Source organism: Apus apus, chromosome 4 (genome assembly GCF_020740795.1).
Source record: "Apus apus isolate bApuApu2 chromosome 4, bApuApu2.pri.cur, whole genome shotgun sequence".
NCBI lineage: Eukaryota > Metazoa > Chordata > Aves > Apodiformes > Apodidae > Apus > Apus apus.
In genome coordinates this window covers 28,786,163-28,808,399 of record NC_067285.1, presented here as the reverse complement: position 1 = coordinate 28,808,399, position 22,237 = coordinate 28,786,163, and the positions used below count along the sequence as shown (strand labels likewise).

Here is a 22,237-nt window from a genome sequence, read left to right as displayed (position 1 = left end):
GCTTGTCAAAGAAAATATTTTGAGATGATAGAAAATACAAGAGAGGGCAGTAAGTACAAAAACCAAACATATGGTTTGCTTTAGATGTAAGGGCATCACAGGAAAAACTCACTGAATTATTCCTGTTGTTATGGAGCTATGAAAATAAACAGTGCAATACCAGGCAGAACTCTATAACTCCTTCCATACAGCCAGGGAAGAGTCAGAGCAAGCAGTGACAAATCCACTATGAGGCAAGTAACTTGACTATGGAGAAGCTGAGAAGTACAGACACTGTACTAAGGGAGGTGGCTTGGCTCCCTGGCATTAGGCTTCTATTAGAAAGCCTTATCTCTGAATACAACTTGCAGGGACTTAAAGTACTAGACTTTGAAGAAAGGTAGAAACCATGGTCCTCTCCAAGCATAATGCACAATATTCCTGACAAAAGAACTTTCATGCCAAAATGACTAGAAGCTCTAGCTTTAAACAACTCCTCAAAAAGGTTTCTGAAAGCAAAATGGTTTTATATTATTTTTTTGTATTCTTCCTCAGTATGGAACTTTCCTCACCTTTACAAAGAACAGCAAGAAGCACCACAACCATTGTTTTCGTAGAAACAAAAGTACATAAGATTAACTAACCACCTTCAGGCACTGAGATGAGCATTTGAAACAAACATATGGGTAAGAAAATGAGAGATAATTAACCTTTTTGGCTGGTCTACCTCCCTGTCCTTGCAACTGAGCATGCAGCTTTGTCATATCAATGAAAAATAACTGATACAGGTACTGATACTTCCATCAGCTCAGTGATGTTCTTTATGAGATGAAAATAAAGCATATTCCTGTTCAGAACCATCATCATCACAGATGCAAGAATAGAGTCTATTTCCAAAAGGCATAGCCATTAAAAAAAAAAAAAAGTTATTTATTACAAGAAGAGCTGTTTGTCACATTTCAGCAACTGGGACAGCTGCATATCAATGAAAAGTGTATTGCAATAGCCATTTTTTAATCAATGTTCTCTATGTTGATAAGAATACATTTGGAAATAAGAAACTCAGCTTTTTATCCAACTAATCCCCATTTAAAATATAAATCACTCAGAACTGGCTGATTCCCTACAGGAATCAATTAGATGACCAAAAGCCAAAGAGAGTTTTAGGTGGAAATCTAACTAGGACCATCACTCAGGCTTGCAACGAAGACAAAATGAGACTACTATTGTTTAAAACATAGCAGGACGAGGAAAAAACCTTAAATTCAACATTTTTCTGAGCATAATATCAAGATACAATTCTGTTGTACTTCGTTTTCCCATATTATCAACCAAAAACTCCCTTCAATAGAAACTAATGATGTATGGCCAAATTTTGTTCTAAATAAAATGAAAAAAAGAAAAGCAAGAAATTTGTCTTGTCTCATAGTGACACGCTGAGAGTACAACCCATCACAATTCCAGTTGTATGTGTAAAGACCAACACCACAAACAGCCAAAGAATTTCTGAGCTAATTACTCGGGGATATTGTCATCTTCAGTATGTAAGCCCATACATTGCTGGACCAGTGATCCCTCAGACAGGCAGCCAAAGGAGCAGGACAGCAGAGCCGACTGGGATTGTTAGCAGTTGTGAGTCAAGGCCAAGAACTTGCTGGCACAGGAACAGTTTTCTTCTTGGAAAAGAAAACTGAAGAGAGACCTGCAAAGTCTGTGTAGCCTTCCAGTCCCCTAACAAGTAAGGATTAAAAAATTGCTAACATCTGTACTGAAACTCATTTGTCTAAGTTATCTTAAAACTTATTTCTATTGTACTGAGAGGGAACTAGAACCTTCTGTGGGTATTTTTAAAGTGCACAAAGAAGAGTCCTTTTTTCTTTAGCATCCTTTTGATCTTAGATAACCACAATGTACAATGTACCCAGTGGCAAGAACCACAAGTTTTCACATACAGCCATACTCTGTCCTCTTTCACTCCTGCCCATTTTCCCTCACCACTCCCCAGAGTGAAAATTTTTTGTAATTTGTCATATGAAAGCCTGTCAAAATGGAAATTTATTCTCTATCACCATACAATCTCCATTGATTAATGATCAGTGATCCCTACCAATTTACACAGATGCAGACTTCTGAAAAATGCAAGATCTTTTCAAGCTAACAAAGACTTGACTGATTTGAATTGCACATAATCTCTAGTCATCTCAAGCTTGAGTTTTCCTGTTCAAAAGGAGACAGTGATGTCCTGGAGAGCACAGCCACTAATCTTACATGCGTTGTTCCCTTCCTGCATCGCACATATGAGGGGAAGATGGACGCTGTTCCTGCAGCGCAAAAACAAATAGTGACAGCAGGATTGTCAAGCTTCAAAAAGAAAACCTTGGCAGTACAAATTCTACAAAAGGATCAGTTTTTTTGCTGTAGGTCACTAGTTTGACTTTTGTCCAAGTCAAAACTGCACAAAGGTTGTAACTATCTTATGAGGTGCTAAATTATCTCAGGCACTGACAGCAGAATCTCACCAACTTGGATCTCTAGAGGCTACTCTGATATGTCTGGAAAGGGTGGGTGATTGCATTTAAGTTATTTGAGCACAAATGAGTAGAAAAGCATCCTCATTATATGTTATCTTAATACCCAGCTCTCCAGAGAGAGGCCAAAGACAAAGGGGCTCCAGTGAATAAGTGATCACACCTCTCCTGTAATGATTCCTCAGAGACTGAGGCAGCTCATTGACAAAGGGTTGAGATTACATCTCTATGCATTTTGGAGGTTATGATTTTCCCATTAGCCAAGACCTTTTTACAGAAGGCAAAAATTAATGCAATAAAAACTAATAAAGCAAGAAATTAACAAGTAACACCTTATAAATAAAAGGAAACAGGGCCGGTGGACCTCATAATGGCAAAGAACATCAGATTCTAATGTTGCAAGTGAGAGAAGGAGTTTCTGTCAAACCAAGACAGAAAGACAAAAAGCAAGAATCAAAAGTCGAATGAAGCTGAAACATTTAAGATTCTGTGAACATTCATAACACTTATTTCTGCATATATACCATCCAATGGAGGCAACATTCATACTAACATCTCCAATACTCTTAATTCCAGAAAAGATTAAAATATTTTACAACACCTGCTTACCCAAAGGTTTAATTCTTTTCCATTTCTTCCCAGATTTGAAAATAAATAAATACGTACTATTCTCAGCTCCAAAAAGATCACATTCAGTCTTGCTCCTGCTGTAGGATTTAGCATCATAAAATCCCTGCAATTAGAAGTAGTAACTGCCCAATAAGCAGCAACACTTGCATCTAGCTCTGGAAGATCCCCAGATACATGACTTACAGTCTGTAACATTTTTATAGATCATGACACTGTTTTAGATCCCTTTTATGAGATGTTTTAAAATTTATAAGTTTTCATTTTCTCCTCCCTGGGAGTCCAGTTATTAAGGAAGAAAAGCTTTATAGATAGTAGGGAAAAATAAAACAACCAGATTAAAAACAAACAGAAAAAACCCTTTGAATATTTCAACTCCTTTGTTCTATAAAAGAGGCTGCTTACAGGCAGTTCATTTGTGTAGTATGACACAGTGTTTAATCATTCAAGATACCTTTGGACATTTCTGAATCCCTGTAAAGTCTATGTTATATGGTATGTTAGTCTGTAAAGTTTATGCTATACAAATTTCATTCTAAGTATAGAGTTCAAATTAGCAACAAATTTACAACTAACTATTCTTTAACAAATTTTAATTGGTAAGCTAAAATTTCTGAAGAATTAGAAATTTAACCAAAAAGTTGAACCCTTAAAATTACAGAGATTTTAAGCTTTTTAATGCCATAATGTACTGCACATTATTCCTGTCATGCAGAAGAAAATTTGTACTTACTAATAAAAAAAAAAGCAATCTGCACACAAACCTAAAATACCTTTATTGTGATATTTAGATGGTACATTTCTTATTTGCCTCTTGTTTTAGCATTTAAAATACTTGAACTTAGTGGCTAAGGTTATTTATGGGTGATGGAGGACAAATACCAATTAAGAACTGTTGTGCTTCAAATAAATATATTTTATGCAGCTTAATAAAGTACGATTACTGAGATTCAAATTTGATCAAACCAGCTTTGAGCTACACTGAATAGATTAGGATCTTGGAATGAATCATACATTTTCCTCAGAAGGCTTTACAATTTTTTAATAATTATTTTACTGTTGGTAATATGTAGTCTCCAGTTCAGTTTAAAATATATACTTTATCTCAAAGAGCAAATCTTCATTGAAAATCATGCTTTTATCTTATTAGCTTCCTTAGTTTGAAAATCATAGCTACCTTATTTTATTAAGGTAACGTTCATCTTTATCTTTTAAAAGAACAGTTCAACAAATGTAAACATATTACACGTGTCTTGTATTTAAATAGGGGAAGTAGAATTCATTGTAATTATTACCATAAAAAAAAAGCTGTAGCAACTTAACTTTATATTTATCTTTCAAACAAAGACTTTAAGAACTGGTTTTCAGTAGCTTAACCATGTCATATACCTTTGATCACACAGTAGTTTTGAAGGATTTTCCCAACAAAAGAAAAAAAAAGACTCAGCATTTAAAAACAACTACTCTATGTGAACGCAATTGCATTCTTTATACCAAAGACAGGCTGATAACATTCACAGAAATTGAGTTGTTACAATTCTGAGAGCAGGAAGTTGGATCAACTTTCATACAACTAAATATACTGTTAGAAGAGCAATAGGTTGCTACAACACAAGACAGCAAAGAAAATATTTCCAATTTAGAGAGACATTTTTAAAAGAATAAGTAACACCGAAGTCAAATCTCTAAAATACATGTAACAACCACCAATAAAAACAAACAAAGCATACAAAGGTCCCAATATATCCAGGAAAGCAACAAGTATCTTAAAAAGAATAGTCAGCAAAGCCCAAATATTTTCAAGGTAGTCAAGCACCGCTCTCCACTCACATGGAAATGGGTAGTAAAGAGCAGATATAGAACAGAAAAAATCTATGGATAATTAGATGGAGAAATTCAAGATTTTTTTTCCAAACAAGGCTTCTCTGTGTCAGTTTCATGAAGCCGTACATCAACCAAGGTAAACCATCAGACTAGCAAAGCTACCTTTAGCCAATCTCTATAGCCTTTGGCTCAAATAAAAGGGATGTAGTTTTCCCTCCTCAGTTTGTAAGGTCAGTAGAATCAAGAGATAAAAGTCAGAGAAAGATAAGGCTAACTTAAGCCTAGTTTGGAGTGAAGTTCAGAACTGCATTGTTGGACGCAAAACTCCAGTAGTACTTGCTCATTCCCACATTTTCCTTTATTATCCCTCCCCTTGTGGCTCTGTTCCCCAGGAAAGCTTCAAAGACAGCTAGACAAACATTAAGCTCACAGGTATGATGGTTTTGTTGGCTTCACACAAGGCCATGACTTGCATGCTTGCTCAGCAGCTGGACAAACACACAGACTATTCTGCAGGACATTCTGCCTTAGGTCTTCAATCTACCAAAACATAACTTACTCAGTTTAAAGAACAGAAATAAGATCTAAGCAAATAAGTCTGTAAATCCATTACCCAAAGGGCCAAATTAAATTTACCTTAGCAAAGATTACAACCATGTTACAGGTTATTCACTGCCCTATCAAAAGATAGGCATGTAACTGCATGCAATCACGTGCTCAGTCGCCTATCCCTGTGTTCTTTCTAAAGCATGATCAGCACTTTTCAGAATTGTAGCCTAAGTGCTTAACTATTTGCAAAGCCAGGATCTTCCATGGTGACTGCTGAAGGACTACATAAATATAAAAACACAGTTCTGGTAGTAGCCAATAAAACCCTGGCTTCTTCAAAGCAGACCACATAGCAAATATCAGTATTTGGTTGGCTTCTTTCCACAATTCCTGTCAGAGTACTATCATACTTGGAAAACTGTAGTTATCTATTTCTTAATATTCACTTCCCAAGAACACAGGAGTTATGCAGAATATTACAGCTCAGCTTCTACTATTGTATCCAAGACTTCATGTGTTGCACATAAAGCATTAACTCTAAATACAGCATGCAGGTACCTGGGAGATGCCAGTTCACAGCATGTAACAGCTGGATGTTCTACATTCAAGGCTCTGGTAAACTCATGAGTACTTTATCAGCCCAGTCAGCATCCAAGACTCTCTAGCACTCAAAACATTTGTAATCTGCCTCATACATTGTTTCATGATATGAAATGATAAGAAGCTCGATATCTCCCCTACTGCTTTATGAGCAGGTTAGCCTTTCCCTGGCTTGAATAATACAACAGTACTACAGAAATTCTTATTCTTTGAGTGGCATGAAAAAAGATGTAAAACTTTATTCTCTAGAACCCAGTCCAATAAAAAATAGTAGTAAATTATCTTCATTATAAATGCAGACTATTTTTCCAGCTACATTTTCCTTCAAAAGAACAAAAAAACTGTTTTGCTTATAGGTTAACTAATGTCATCTAACATCAAATACCACAAAAGGTTTCTATCTCCTCCATTTAGTTTCATGATAAACATTCACACAATTCAAGTACAGAGTATGTTTAAAAAGTTGGTATCAACAGCACATGACTCTGAAATATCTTAGAAAAACTTTTTTCCACAAGGCAACATTTAGCACATTTGCTTTTATTGCTTCAAGTAATGTTGTCCAATTGTTCTGAAATTAATAGTGTACTTACAAAGCAGAAACATACACTATGCTGGGTATGCTACACATTCTCATCAAAATTGTCTTCAAACTTCACATGTACATAAATGTGTATATAAATTTAAACATAGATGTCTTTGATTTTATGCACATATAAAAGGCAAAACGAGATATATTATTCCCCCTTTTGGCTATGGAAAATTATTTCATCTCTGAAAAAAACATAGGCCTGAAAACATTCTGATTTACCCAGTCATGTCATGCAAGAAAAAATGCTAAACAGAAAAAAAACCCAAAACACACTGAACACACCAACCTGAAGCAAAAAGAACCCTTCTAAAGAAAGGAATTTAGATTTAATTACTTGGCTCAGGAATCAGTACTTTATATATTACTTCTTTAATAATCAGCAACATCCTATGTCACAGGAAAAAAACGCTGAGCATCAAAAATGTAACATTCATAAAAATATATTATTGCAATTTCTAGTGAGGATGCAGAGTTTTACATATTGATTTACAGTACTTTCATATAATACTCCTTTCACAGTTTTCATTTTACTTTCACTTATGAAATCTTTTACAACAGACCTACCAAAAAATGGTCATAGCATGGGTTTATGTGATTTTCCCAGTATCCTGGATTCCCATTTCCCAAAGGGAAAATATTGCAAACGGTATAGTCCAGCCCGCATGTAAAAGGGGACCAGGCACGCTGAACCATAAAAAGGTTTGGCATGTTCTTAAACTAAAAACAACATACAAAAATCGCAATTCATCTTTGTGGATTAATAGTGGCAGGAAAAGAGGAATGGCACACTACCCCCCACAGACACAATGGCACAAGAAGCTCTCAGAAAAAAAACCACAAAACAGGTCACCCAGGAGGCAGATTAAAAAGAATCTATAAAATGTGACGAAGAAGGAAATTGGAACAGTAAAAGAGAAGATGAAAACAATACATTTCACACAGTCTTAATTACAGAGTTTGGGCCTGGCCTCACCTCACCCCCCACCCCTGCATTTGCTTAATCTTGTGGAATTCAAATTATTTTCTTTAAATATTCTTATAAACACAGTCCTAAAACTGGGACTCAATTAGTCACCATTACTAGGAACACAACAGATGCAATGCAAAGCTGCCCCGTTTTGCACCCTAAGATTAGAGCAGGGACTGGGACTTGGGAGGTGATTATCAGGGTCTGAGTCATTTTCCCTCACTGTCTTAATCCAGCAAAGAGACTATATGCAAAGTGGAACTCCTTCACAGGAAATACTGAAAGCCAAATAAACCCTCCTGTAATCACTGACAAAGCTGGCATTTACCTTGCTCCTGGAATAATTGAGAAGTGTCTAAGTCTCATCAAATGAGAGATAAAAGATGCTTCTACCATATCTCAGGAAAGCTCCCTACATGTTTCACTGACTACTGTCTGATGCAGCAGTGTTGTCATAATCAAATCTTGTCCATCCTGAAGGTTAGGAAAGGTAAGATTTTCATTTATCCTCAAAAAAAAAAATCCAACTATAAATAGTTTTATTCAAGCAAGAAGCACTTCTGATGCTTTCAGTTCACCTCAATAAATACTTCACACTTCTTCATCCCTCAACTTCAGTCTCAAATGACCCTTTCCCTTTCAACTGCACAAATAAAAATTAATTTCCACGCTTTATCTATATTAGCAAGTAACTTAATACAGTGCAAGGAGATCTCACACTGTAAGCAGTGAACCAGTGCGGGCTGATGACCAGTTGCTGACAGAATAGAATTAAAGGTTTCACCTGGAACTAGCACTGATATGGTGCTGTGGGCTAACTGTCCTTTATCAGCTTTAGGTGTGCTCCTGGACAGCATCTTCCAGTTTAACTTCATCTGAAAAGGCTTCATTTCTGCAGTCTGAAATTCCTTCAGGACAAAATCCAAAAGGTGGTAACAGGGGCAGAGACTGGTTTTAAAATTAATCTAGTGACTGAAGCTCACATATTTATACTCATGCACTTAAGTCCATGCTGTGATTAAAATTTTTTTGTGAACGCCACCCAAGGAAACACGCATGGCATCTCCATCTTCATTTTTACGTGAAAGAAAATATTCTCACACCTCTCACCTGTGCTGAGAAGTACAAAGTCCCAGCTGGTTCAAAAGCATGTAAAACATAGGTGCTGCTTGTAGAGCCCTTATACACACTACCCCTGGCTCTTCACTTTATGATCCCTTTCTCACCTTCTAAAGCATAAAAACACTGTAAGATTAACTTGCAAAGAGCCATTATGCTGAGTTTAAACTTCTTATGAGGTAAATTGCTATCAATCTTTGCCTCATGAACATCAGCTACCATGTGCAGGTCTCTACTTTTAAGTTCTCTACAGAAAGTCATTAACCAATCTGAGCCAGGTTAAAAAAAATTAAACCTTTTTTTTTTTAGTTAAAATGCTAAAACAAGCTGCAAGGTGTAAGTGTATGAAACCGAAAAATTACTAAGTATACTGAGACTTAAATGTACTAAGACTGTTACAAATACATCTTTAAAATAATCTGCAAGAGCTTCTATAAACAACATAATTGCTTTTTCAGTTAAAAAGTTTAGACTTCAGGATGTATTTCTACATTCCTTGGAATATAGTGAGTTAACAATTGGTTTTGTTTTTTAAAGACAATAAAGGGAGCTCTTCATTTTTTTTCCTTCACGCATAATGCAGTTACAGGAAAAGCTTGAGAAATCATAGCTCCATGGTTAAAATAAATCATTTTTAGGGATCTCTCAGTTTAGAATACAGCTTATCATTACTTCAACTTTTGACTGACTTTGACACTCCTGAAGTGTCAGAAGAAAAGGTCTGATTAATTTACACTAAAAATATTATTTAACCTTAATTTTTATGAACTAATTAATTTTAAAATTGATTTACATAGCATGTAGGAAAAACATAATACTTGTTTATACAAACATCCAAGTATTTCATGCCCCCATTTCTGGACAGGACACAGCTCTAACCTCTTCTGTTGGAGTATATCAAATAATGCACTGTTAATATACAGCTCTAGTTGGACCATGGTATGCCTCAATGACAGCTCAAGCTTGACCTTGAAATTTTGCATATATCTGTCAGCAAAGACACGAGTCATAGAGTTCAAGAGTGAAGAGAGAAAGCAGAAATCTCTAACACACCATATAACACTTGAATAAACACATCCTCTCTGCATTCTTACTTGAGGCAGTGAGACGAAATCCCTGGCTCAGACTAGCTTTCAACTAATTGAGTTTGGTTTTCCTTATTTTAGGCTAGAGGAGCTACCTCAGTCTCTGCTCCGGGTCTGAAGCAGGAATGAGTTCAGTTTATCAGAAATTGAAGGCTTGGCTGGAGCTCCCTAGGGAAGCTTGCAGACCTCACCATTTCATTTAATTATTTCACCACCCAGATGTATATTTTGAGGGGTAAAGCAACTCATTCTGCCACACCAGAGATAGTTAACAATGGTATGAGCTTTCTTATTATTAGCAGCACTCCAGATATGCGCTTTCAGTGATGATGCTGGTGAAAGTCTATGGTTGACAAAGAAAATTATAAGCAGGGCCTATCAACAGTAGGAAATAATCAATGTATTTAATTTATGTATGTACACCATGGAGACATGAATCAGTCATTCAAAGTGTGAGTTAAAATAAAATCTCTCTCTAGATTAGCTAGTGGGATCAACAGTAATGCTTCACAGCAGGAAACCTGCAGACTACAGGACTTCAGAGAGCTCAAAGAATACAATCCAAGAGTTAATTTCCACACTGATAATTTAAGAACACCAAACTCACTTCCAGCTGATAGATGTCTCACAGTCTTTGCAGCCTCTGAAATAAATACTTCTAATTAAAAATGTGCCATTAGCATTCACAAAATGTGAAATAGTACACACACACACACCCCCCAAACAAGAGCAAATTATACCACAGAGCAGCTACTTAGTAGCCTTTGCAATAGGCTAATGCATAAAAAACTTCTGTTTACTAATAGTTCACAATTAAGGCCTCTGAGTGTACACTTTATCTCATTTCAAGCTCTTGTAATTTGTATGAATAAGGTATCTAGGAAAGCAAGAATAAAAATGTAGCATCTGTTAAAATGCAAGAGAGGTGTTCCTAACTACAAACCACAATAGGATTTAGATGGTACTTGAAGAAATCTGGTCTTAGCTTCCTAGTACTGGAGCTTTGCAAAAGCATAGTCAAGTTTTTCTGATCACCCTCCTGACTATACATCCTCTCATTTTCTAAAGGAGGTGTTGTTACCAAAAGAGAAACACACATACCAATGTATTGTCTTGCAACTTGCACCCTCTCTTCCATCCATAGCACCATTAAGAGTAAGACTTCACTGCTTGCATTTTACACCCACTTTCCACAGGTGAAAAGGTTTTGATAAAACAAGCAGGAGAAAACAATCCATAGAGCACAAGGTGCAATATCTGCCACCCAGCATAAAAACAGATAAACAAACCCAAAGTAGTTTCTAGTATACATTCTTCCCAATTTGTAAAGTTCATTTGAATTCTGAAACCTAATACACAAAAATCTTAATCTTATTCTAGTTTACTAACAACGAAGAGCCAGTGCAAAAGCCAATCAGCACTAAATCAATCAATATGTAAATCTAGTGAAATATACCTTAAAACATTCCATATAATCACTGGCCATGCAGGCACAACAGTTATCTGTCCCCCAGACAAGCCCCAGGCACCCAACATGACTAAATGACAGATTAGCAGCAATCTGATAGCTCCCTGCCCAAAGGGGTTGGTAGATCTGAAATGTGAACAGGTGTTTTCTAACTTATGTTTTACTTTTGTACCCCAAAGTACAAATTGATCTTCTCACTCTAGGCCATTCCTAGAAAGAATTTAGGCTTTATCTGGCTCACAAATATAAAACAGGTTTCCAATCAGACCCAAACACATATGTTCACAATAAGCAAAGCTGACTCCTAAAAGCAAACACATTTATTTTGTTACCTGTACAGATGAGCTATATCCTTAACTTCTAAAAAGCAGAAATCCTACCTGAAAGCTGATGTTCAAAGGCAGACTTCTGTAGGCCTCCACCTCTCTGGATCCCATCCATTTTCCTGATCCCAGCAAGGCCAATCCAACCCAGGTGTGGCAAATTCCATTTTAAAGACTTCCTCTCAGCTCCCTTCCCTTGCTGCTCATCAAGCCCCCACCTGCCCACCACTCAGCTCTCCACCTGGAGTCCTCTGCTGGCCTCTAAATGCACTCCATAACTGCCCTGCATAGCTATGGCATGTGTAAAGATGACAGAAATCATAAAGCAAAACAGTGATTCAAAGTATCTGCTAAAAGGATCGTGTGACTCTGGGTTTGACCCTGCTCCTGGTGAACTTAGTGGTAGTGCTCCCCATTGATTCAAACATAACAAGGTCACTTTTCCTGCTGGGGATATATCTGTGATATTCCACAGATATTCAGAAAGGAGAGTGCTTGGAAAAAAGATGCATCCTTCTGTCCCATAGTGATGGTATTAGTCTCTTCACTACCAGATGGACAGTTCAACCAGAAGAACCACTGCAGATGCAAAATCTCTTCTCAATGGAAGGAAATACCTTTATTTAGCCTAAACAGCTGAGCATCCATATCTCTGGAAGGCAGAACTGCAGAAGTTTTGCTACTGACCATGCTAAAACCGGGATCAAGACCATTTTTTATTGTTTTCCTTTAAGGAGTCATATTATCCCTCTCCACTGAACCAAAATAACGAACAGAAAGGCAATAACCACTCATTTTCTCTATAGCATCCCCATAAAACTTCTATAAAATTTTTTTTGTGGTTTTCCTAAACATAATTTTTTCCTCAGCACTAGGTTTTAAAGACTTAAGAAAGATAAAGGAACTTTAATGAAGAGATGGAACTCAACCTATAATTGTCTACACAAGATGAAAGCCTTGATAAATCAATTATGCCAAACAAATGCAGATAGTAATTTGCCCTCCACATGTGAAAGCCCAGTTTCTTGAGTTTGTCAGATTCAGTAAACTTGATCAATTAGATGATGGAAAAAATGAATCCTGCTACATGGAAGAAATATAAAAAATTCCTCTGAGATGCCAGATTTCATCTCAAAAACATGGCCCTTTTCTATGGGGAAGCAGTAAAAAGTGACAGCATTTGCTTTAGCATAATAGATATTTGTATGGATTTGTTGGTCTGCATATGTAGCTAGATGTTACTTAACTCTGAAAACTGAAATTTATACTTTACTGTCTTCATATCTGCACAAATTAACATACCTGATTCAATAATTGTGACAGGAAATTTTGAAAATAATAGCAAGCAAAATAGTAAATATTTCATTTAATAAATAATAAATATATGGGTAGATGTGACTTCATGCAGAGTAAGCTGGAAAAATACATGATGTATTGGTTGCATCTATCAGTAGTCCAGGGAGACATAAGAAGTTCCAGGTATGAAGGACTATTAATTTCTTCTCTGTGTGGATATATAAGTCAAGACCCAGTTCCCTGGGTCAAGGAGTTCTGCATCTTTGAACCAGCCAACAGTACTAAACCCCTTGAAGGTTTTATAAATACTGCTCTCTTCATTTCACAGAGGAAAAATGTGTTAAGATTTTTTTAAAAAGGGATCAACCACTGCCATAAAAATAACAGACATGCTTTGAAAGGGCCTAACTGCAAAGAAAGGGCTAAAGGAGAGCAAAGATGGTTACAGTGAGGACAGGTTGGTCAAGGCAAGGAATTAAACCTAGTTCCTAGCTGTGACTCCACAAAAAGCCTGGCAACTTCTAGAAACTTCTGTTGCAAGCTACTTATCTATAGGAAAATTTTCTGTTTTCTGAAGGTATGGAAAGGTCAATTCATCTACATTTGTTAAATGTGCCAGGGCATTTAGATTGCAGTATCCCAAAATGAGAAGCTGTAGAATGATCTTTGATGCAGTCATGACAATTATGCTGTTTTATTAGTTACTAGCCAGCATTTATCGAAAGTAGGGTATAAATCCCTCATGGTATAATTTAAAAACTCTCTCTAATCCTCAGAGTTCACAGTCTAAAACCTTGATCCTACACAGGTTTAGAACATGCATTCTAGAGCCTGTGCCAACATCCACAAAAAGAAAATGAAAGTCTCATTTTTCTCCTTTCACTGACCTTTCTCTTCACCTCACTGCAGTAGAATCTGTATCTTACAAAATCAGAAACAATTTGCATAACCACTGATTTCATTTGCTCAGAAAGAAATAAAATCCTAATATAAATAATCCTAATTGTTCATAATAGTAAAAGACTTACAAGGAATTCTTCATCCACATACCAATTTATGTAAAACATATAGAATGGCAGAGAAAAATATATTCAAGACTTGAACTTACACTGCTTGCAAAACAGGTGTCTGGAGCCTAGCAACTGGATTATTGCCTACTCTGCCTGACATCCTCCAGTTTCTCTGGACTTTACAGAAATCCGAGACAGTGAATACTTTCCCTAATTAGAGGCAGTGAGATAAAGAAGGGAGGCAGAAAGAAGCAGAAATCCTCATTTGAAAATTGTTGGGTCATAGCACTACCTCCAATACCCTTTAACCCTTCCAGGATCCTTCTGTCCATACCTGAACAACCTCTTCCCTCTTCCCAAAGTGTGTATGCAGGAACACTTTTTCCTCAGCTCCTATCATCATAATCTCTCAGTAACACGGAGAGAGAGTCTCTGTTATTATCCATCTGAAACACACTATAAAAGTAGCTTTTTTAATTCACCTGGTGATGAAACATCCTTAAAAGAAAGGTTTGTACTTCAAAAATCATCTTCCAATAACCAAGAAAAACTACCCAGGTTTTTTGCTACCCAGGTAATTCAAAATTACTACTTGGGTATTCACCACATTGATGGTGCATTACATTTACAGGTCTGACGACTGAGAATGCAAGATTTAAAAAATTAAAACACAAACAATAAACCTGCATTATCATCAATGCCATCAAAACCTCTAATTCTCAGTCTCTTTGAAAATGCACTCGCCTTTCTAGCTGCAAATAGCTAAGTCCTAATGTGGTTGCCAAGAAACCAGTACTTGCAATTCACAGAGTTCATGTTTGAGAGATATTTGCACTTAAAAACATTTATGAAAGCAAAACTGAAGCAAATCAGAAAATGTGGTATAAATTCCTCTTATGATTTGTCATTATTGTTCTAAAACAAAGCACACATCCTAAATCTCCCATCCTCAGATGATTATATTAACTAAGAAACACTTGTGGACTTCTGGCGCAACTGTTTCTCTGAAATACTGAACTGATTACCTGTGTGCTCTGTCCCACCTGGACTTCATGGGTTTGACTGACATCTCTTCTTGAATTATACACGGTCACTGGGGTCCTCACCAACATCAAGATCTTCTAACTCATTCCCACTTTGTGGATTACTGCACTAGTTCACTGATTACATCCAGAGTTAATAATGATTATTGTGCTGTGAAGCACCTTGGGAGACATGACAAGAAAGTACTAAAAAAATGCAGATGAACTTGATTACTCTGTCTATTCTCAAACCCATTTATATGTTAAAGACTCTCCTTTATTACATTCAATATTACATTTCATACAAACTCCAGTCTCAATCTAATTTTCCCATGCCATTTTTAATTATTAATATTACTGTTTACAACCAGAGACTTGACAAGGTTGGGTCCTCTTTGTTTGTCTCAGACAGTTGTTTCCTCTTGTCTTTCATATATTTTGCTGGCTGTTACACTTGTGAATTATCTTTGCCAGCAATTATCATTTATTTTATGTCTGTACAGGGCGTAGCACAAACAGAAAGGTGGAAAAAAACCACTAAGTAAATGATAAATTATCCATGTAACTATTTTAACAAAGTTGGTTGCTGATTTCATAAAAACCTTATTTTTAAATGAAAAAAAAAATAGTCCTTCCTCTATTAAAATTTGTTTGTCATCTCTAGCAGGTTACCTTTACCACAAAATCTGACTAACTATAACTAAATCACTTTAAGTTGATAATAGCACAGGGTCCTGCAATAAAAATAAAATAAGTAAAAAAGGCAGAAAGACAAGTGGAAATTGTAAATTCATAAAAAGCACATTGTTACTTATCAAGTAGTCCTACCAATCATCATGTATTAAGGTTGTACACTTCAAGCATTATCCTGTTTACAATCTTAACATGTACAGGGCTTTAAGACTAACCTCTCTAAATATCATTGACAAGCAAAAATCTGTTCTGATAAGGAAGAATTATTGTCTTCCTATTTAATGGAGTAAGTGAAGGGGAAAAAGAAAATCAATTAGCACCATCTGTCTCTACAAGTCACTGTGATTTTAATTTCTGTTCTTATTAAGGCGTTCAGCTAAAGCATATCAGCAGAAACAGGAGAACAAAAATAAAAAGTGATATTGTAAGACATTTATGCTAGTGATGACTGATGACTTGGATGCACCACTTTTTATTCACTAGACAAAAAAAGGAGGAGTGGGGCAAGAGACTATTGCAGTAATTAGCAGTCCAGGTTTATTATAAAAGGATGGTTTTATGCCATCCAAAATAGCATTCTATACCACAAATCAAGAAAACATGCACACATGCAAAAGAAGTGAGGAATTTCTCCATAATTTTCTATATAAATATATGAAGTGCGGTAATAAAGCAATGCAAGACACTTTTATTACTGATTTACCCATTCAGCAGCTATGCCAAGAATTAATTCAGTTTATTAGATATCTCCTCACACAGGAATAGCAACCAAAGTTGTTTTTATATCACAGAATGTACTCTTTTACATTATCAAGGTCACTCTTTAAACATACTTTTCTTCCCTCAGCTGTGCCTGTATCGCCTTTTAAAGCATCCAAAAGGAGCAGTAATTTTATTTAGGAGTTCTGTAAACACTGTCAGATCCATCACTGTTCACAATCAAACAGGTACTTGCTGAAGTGACTCAGCAACTAGCCACTTGCTGGCTAGAGAAAGCTGAGTCACTGCTTCTGGTCTAATAGAAATATCCTGCATCAGATTCAGAATACACATCAGTATGTTGTTTACCAACCTAAGAGGAAAATAAGTTATTGCTGTGAGTCACAGAGGGAAGGAAAAAACCACAGAAATGAAGATGAATGTTAGGAGCCCAGAACAACTGGAAACAATAAACAAAACTCTGACATACAGAGAAGGCAGGAATCAAGTGCTAGAAAAAGACAAATACTGCTGTGGATTCAGATGTCTTTCTCTGGTAACAACCACAAAGATTAATGTTTGCTGCCAGCTAAATCACAAGGAAAATCTTCTACAGTCCCATATTATTAGATTGTATTGAAATGTGTAATTAGACCACCACCAAATTAAGTACAGCAAAAGTTCAAATTCACTTCATATAAATATGCTAAAGTGAGGGGGTTGCTTGCTGAAAATCAATAGTGATATATTTGTGCAACGCTTTAACATATAAGATGACACGTTTCCTTTCCCTTTAAACTCTGCAGATTTGCCATGATTAAAGAATGAAACCAATAAAGATTAACCTTTCAGAGCCAGGAAGGAGCAGCTCTGCTCTGGCTCTGACAGACAAACTCATCAGTGACAAAATGAATTGAGGAAGGAGGGTGTTTCCAGCATATCAACTGAAAAGTATAATCAAGCAGCAGATTATAAGCATGCTTGTTCTGAATGATTCATGAAGCATAATTTCTGCTTTTGCCAAGGTAATTAGAAGGCTTTCAACTCCAGTTCAGATACCTGTTTTGGGGCATTTTTTATTCTCAAACCTATTAAGCTAATAGTGTCTTTTCTTGCTTTCAAACATTGACATCCAGGAGAGGGGTGTGGAATTGCAAAATATGCTTTCATCACTCCCTAAAAGTCCAAGATTTAAAATTCCCAGATATCATTTAAGGGGGGAAAAAAGAACCCAAATCACTGCACCCGAATCTCAGCACAGAAATCTGATATGAGTGCCTATCCTGCAAGACTTTACAAACTTTAGTCTTATAAAACAGAGATCTGTTACTTTTGTGCTCTGTGATGGGCTAGTTTATTAGATTAATTAATTCATGACTATATAGGATAACACGTGAAAACTGTAACGAAATATTATGAACTTTCAGATATAACATTCTCCTTCTCAGTGGAGCTTAGAAAAACAAAAAGCTGATAACAAAATGAGTGGCACATACCTGTTGATGAAGCGGGAAAAAGCTTCCTGAATGAACTATCTCAGTTTCTCAGAAGGTCTTATTTTTAAACCTCTTCTAGGTTCTTAATTTGATTGAGTCTTTTGTTGTTAGAAATTGTGCAAATTGTACCCTAGGGCTTCCTTCCCAATTTCAGACTAAAATTTTTAACTCTAAATATCTGGCATTAAGAATTCCCCTTACTTATTGTTACAGTAAATATTTGCATTACTAAATGGCTCTAGAACATAAACTACACTCTTCACAAAGGTTTTAGGTTATTAAAAACATGCACTGCTCAGCAATTGTCAGAGCATAAGTCCCTTACCTGCTCTGGATTAAAAAAATGACAGAAACATGAAATACCCTATATTCTCATCAATCACTTCAGCTGTTCAGTCACAGATCATTTTTTCCATCACTTCTATAGGGATTTTGGGCTCCAGAAAGATTATCCATAACAACACTCAAGGTAAAGAAAATATGTCCATTCTCTAATCCTTTAAAATGGTTGTTTACTCTGTTGTAAAACAAGGTGGTCTGCAAATCCTGTCTCCTGTAGCCTTTAACTGACTGAGGTGAGGTGAAGGGGTCCCAAAACTGTTTCAATTTTAAGTTATTCCAAGTCATTAAATGTCACATAACCTTAACTCCTGTCTGCAAAGTATTCTTTGATTATAACTCTGTTCCTTGGACATTTGTGTATCTGTCTACTTGTGTGTGTATGTGTCTGTGCATGCATTTAGCCTTCTGGCAACCCAGGTTCAAGTGATTACATGAAGATGGCATTACACTCATTTAAAACTTTTGCGGCTGCTTTCACAGCAACAGAAGAAACAACAAGTGTTAGGTAACAAAGTATGATGATAAAGATTTAATGAAAGGTAGAAAACTCATCCATACATTTATTTGACAACATTATTCTTCACCTCTGCAAAATCACATCAATGACAGGCACAGAGCAAGATGCAACCTTACTCTAGAAGGCACTAATTGAGACTACCTTTAAAGCAAAGCAGCGATTCTTTTTCTGTTCCAAAATAATAAATAAGAGAAATACCAAACTTTCACCCTTCTCTACTCTCACAGAATTGTATTTCTAGACATTGACATTCATTTTCTCTTTAACAGCAGTAAAGCAGTCTGGGCTGTTACAAAGCTGTGAAGCCTTGATGGTCTAAGGTACTTAGATGTGTATTTTTATCACTGTCTTCCACCCTACTCTGGGCATTTAAGAAACTTGAATTTATTCTTGTGGCACTGTCCAGAGGCAAGGAACCATTGCCTTAAGGAAACCATTGCATAAGGAAAACTGCAGGGCACAGTGAGTAAGTACCCTGACCAACATTACACATGCATGCATTTGTGGCAGAACTGGGAGGCTCTGGTTAAACTATCAAGTCCCTGGACTTGATTCAATAACTTAAGAAGACAACCTACAAAAGCATCCTTTCTCACTCCACTGAACCAGGTACATTTCTACAACAGGATATGTTTATATGACACACTTCAGTGTAGTGGCTAGACCCTAAAACTGCTTTTCCATTAGTGAGACTAAGAATATGAAACCAAGTTTTCATAAAGCTCAGTAGCCTTGGATATAACCTAGAACTGCACTGAAACTCTTTCTGTCATAGAAACTGTCACCAGTGTCTAAACCAGCTTGCTTAAACGCAACCAACCAGATTTCTTTGCAATCTCAAATGCAGACATATTTGGGACTTAGCATTCCAGCCTGGGACAAGGGAAACTGCGTTGCCACTTTCTGCTCTGTTCCACACATCTTCCTGAACCTTAGGAAAGGCACAGTCTTGTGTTTCAGCTCCCCAGCTTTAAAATAAGGGTAGCACTTTTCTGCTAAGGATAGCACTTTTCTGCCTCAGAAGTTTGTTCTGAGGCAAACTATAATAAAAGATCATAAAAACTCAGGAAGCATTATGGTCATTCCAGAGAAATACCTAAAAACTTGCCTGCAGACTTTGTTTTCCCAACAATTTCTCTAACATATTATTCTAATTGAAAAACAGCTTACCACTGCACATTAAAATCTTCAATTTACAATTATTAATCTCTTATATTCTAAATGCAAATATATTCAATTAAACTTATGTTGGATCTTCCTTTGCACATAATATCTCATTCATTTTTCATATAAACAAACTTAAAATCCTTTCTTCCCTCAACTTACTTATTTGTAGGTTACGCTGGCAAATGATAATACTTCTTAGTTACTTCTCAATTACTTCTTAGCAAGCTGCAGAAATGGCCAGCAACATTCTGTGCAAAACAAATCCCAAAAAGGACAAGAAAATAAAATTATAGCATGTATTACAGAAAAAGCGTATAGGCTAGAACAGTTATCCTTCCTGAAGTAAGGTCCCATAATTTACTCGTCCTCTCTGATGTGACCAAGTACTAATTATGCTCTTTTTGCTTCCTATGAACTACAGGAGAATGTGCCACCTTTCTTTTGCAAAGCCTTCCTTTGCCTCACTCTCTGAAGACTCATTTCTCTCTATGGCATGTCTATTATTCTTTCCTAGTAATTAAAAAAAATTTATAACTTCCCCTCTTCTGTCTTTTCCATTGTCACTGCATTCATTGTTTAGTACATCTCCAACTTCTAAGACAACAGGACAACAGACAGCTCCTGGAAAACAGACTACGTCTTCTTTCCCTTACAATAAAGCCAACAAGGAAGACAAAGAGATAAATATTAGAAAATAATTACTGAAGGACATCTCTGGTAGTCATAGCCAGTGAAATATGTATTAGACACAATAAATAAATAAATAAATAAATAAATAGAAATAACTTGGATACTCAGTACAGCAGACAAGAACCAAAGGATGCTGTTTTCAAATTTCTTCTCCTTGCACTTCACCAGATTCCAATGGGAAAAAGCTTTAATGTTAAATTTATAAAGCCTTTATGGTACATCCTTAGAAATTCTTTTAATTTAAGCCTTTATTGACAGCAAAGTACAAACATTAAAAAGTTGATTCTGTTAGTTAAACATAAGGACTGTATAGAAACTGTGAGGGGTGATGATCCTTTTGTTTATTACTATGAGAAGAATATTTCATTTTCTGCAGCAAATCCTTACATTTGAGATTATATATTTGTACAAAAAAATAAAGGATTATCTTTGCTTACAGAAAATAAGAAGATCCCCTTTGTGCTGCATACTCCATGAATACAAACTTTTTAACCACTGAGTCATGGAGAAAACTACAGTAAATATTGTCCTTTCAGAATCTTTTTTTCCTACATTATAGGTATGGTCATCTTTTTGGAAATAAAAAAAAAAAAAAGGAAAGAAGTGAAATTGCAGTTTAACCTGGTAGAGCTGCATTCAGAAGAACTCCATAACAGCTCTGTGTGCTTGTACTATGCAAACTTCAAGCTCCTAGCTGTAATTATTTTTTAAATTGATTAGCACAGCAGCCAAAGAACCTGATCAGATTTGCTTGGATGAGTCAGTTCACATACTCTGACATTTTACCTACATAACCTCTTTGTGGGCATTCCCAGTCCTCAGAGAAGACAAACAACATGATAGCACCATTTGAACAATGGCCAAACAATATTGATTTTAAAAATAAACATCTGCAATTTGAACTCCTCCTTCATCATCTAGACAGACCTCTAGTATTTATTAATGAGGAGGCAGGGAACAGTGTGGAAAGCACCAACAGACTGTGAGCAACCTGTGGTTCAAAATTCTTCTTTCTCCCACCTGTGCTGAGAAAAGTGCACATCACCCTCTAAAACTCACAGGGGCTGTGGAATCTGCAGCCTTGGAAACACTCAAAACTTAACCTGACAAGGTCTTGAGCAGCCATGTCTCCACTGTCCTGCTCTGAGGAAGGGATTGACAAGAGGATCTCCAGAAATTCTTCCAGAACTGAATTATTCTATGATTCCTCTTACTCCTTTTAAAATTAACCCTTCACTAGGATTTCTGCTCTCAACAAAAACACTTCTATTTAAGTTACTAGTTTAAAATGTAACCATCAGCCCTATTACTCAAGCTTTCTCTTCTTACACCTCTATTTCCATTTCTTTTAAAACAACAAAGTGACTGGGGTGGAAGTGTTTCAAATTAGCACTAGTCGCTAATACAAGGAGAAAGCAATTTCTTAGGACTAATGTAATGAGCTTCTGAATCCTGTAATTTATTTTGATTCTATGTTCTCCTTTTGTAGGCACTCTGCCAAAGAAGTTAGAGGGTTTTTCTGGCTAGATTTCCAATATTCTTCTCAGTTTGTTAGGTTTTTTTAATGCTACAGACATAGGTGGATTGATGGCACAGAGCCAAGCTGCGGTCGTTAGGAAGGATTAAGCCACGTGAAGCTGGTAT

General features: G+C 36.3%; 1 protein-coding gene across 3 annotated transcripts in view; it reads right to left on the bottom strand.

Moving 5' to 3' along the window:
* Nucleotides 1–22,237, bottom strand: part of GRID1 (glutamate ionotropic receptor delta type subunit 1) — a 504,645-nt gene that overhangs the window by 385,806 nt on the left and 96,602 nt on the right. The window lies entirely within an intron of this gene.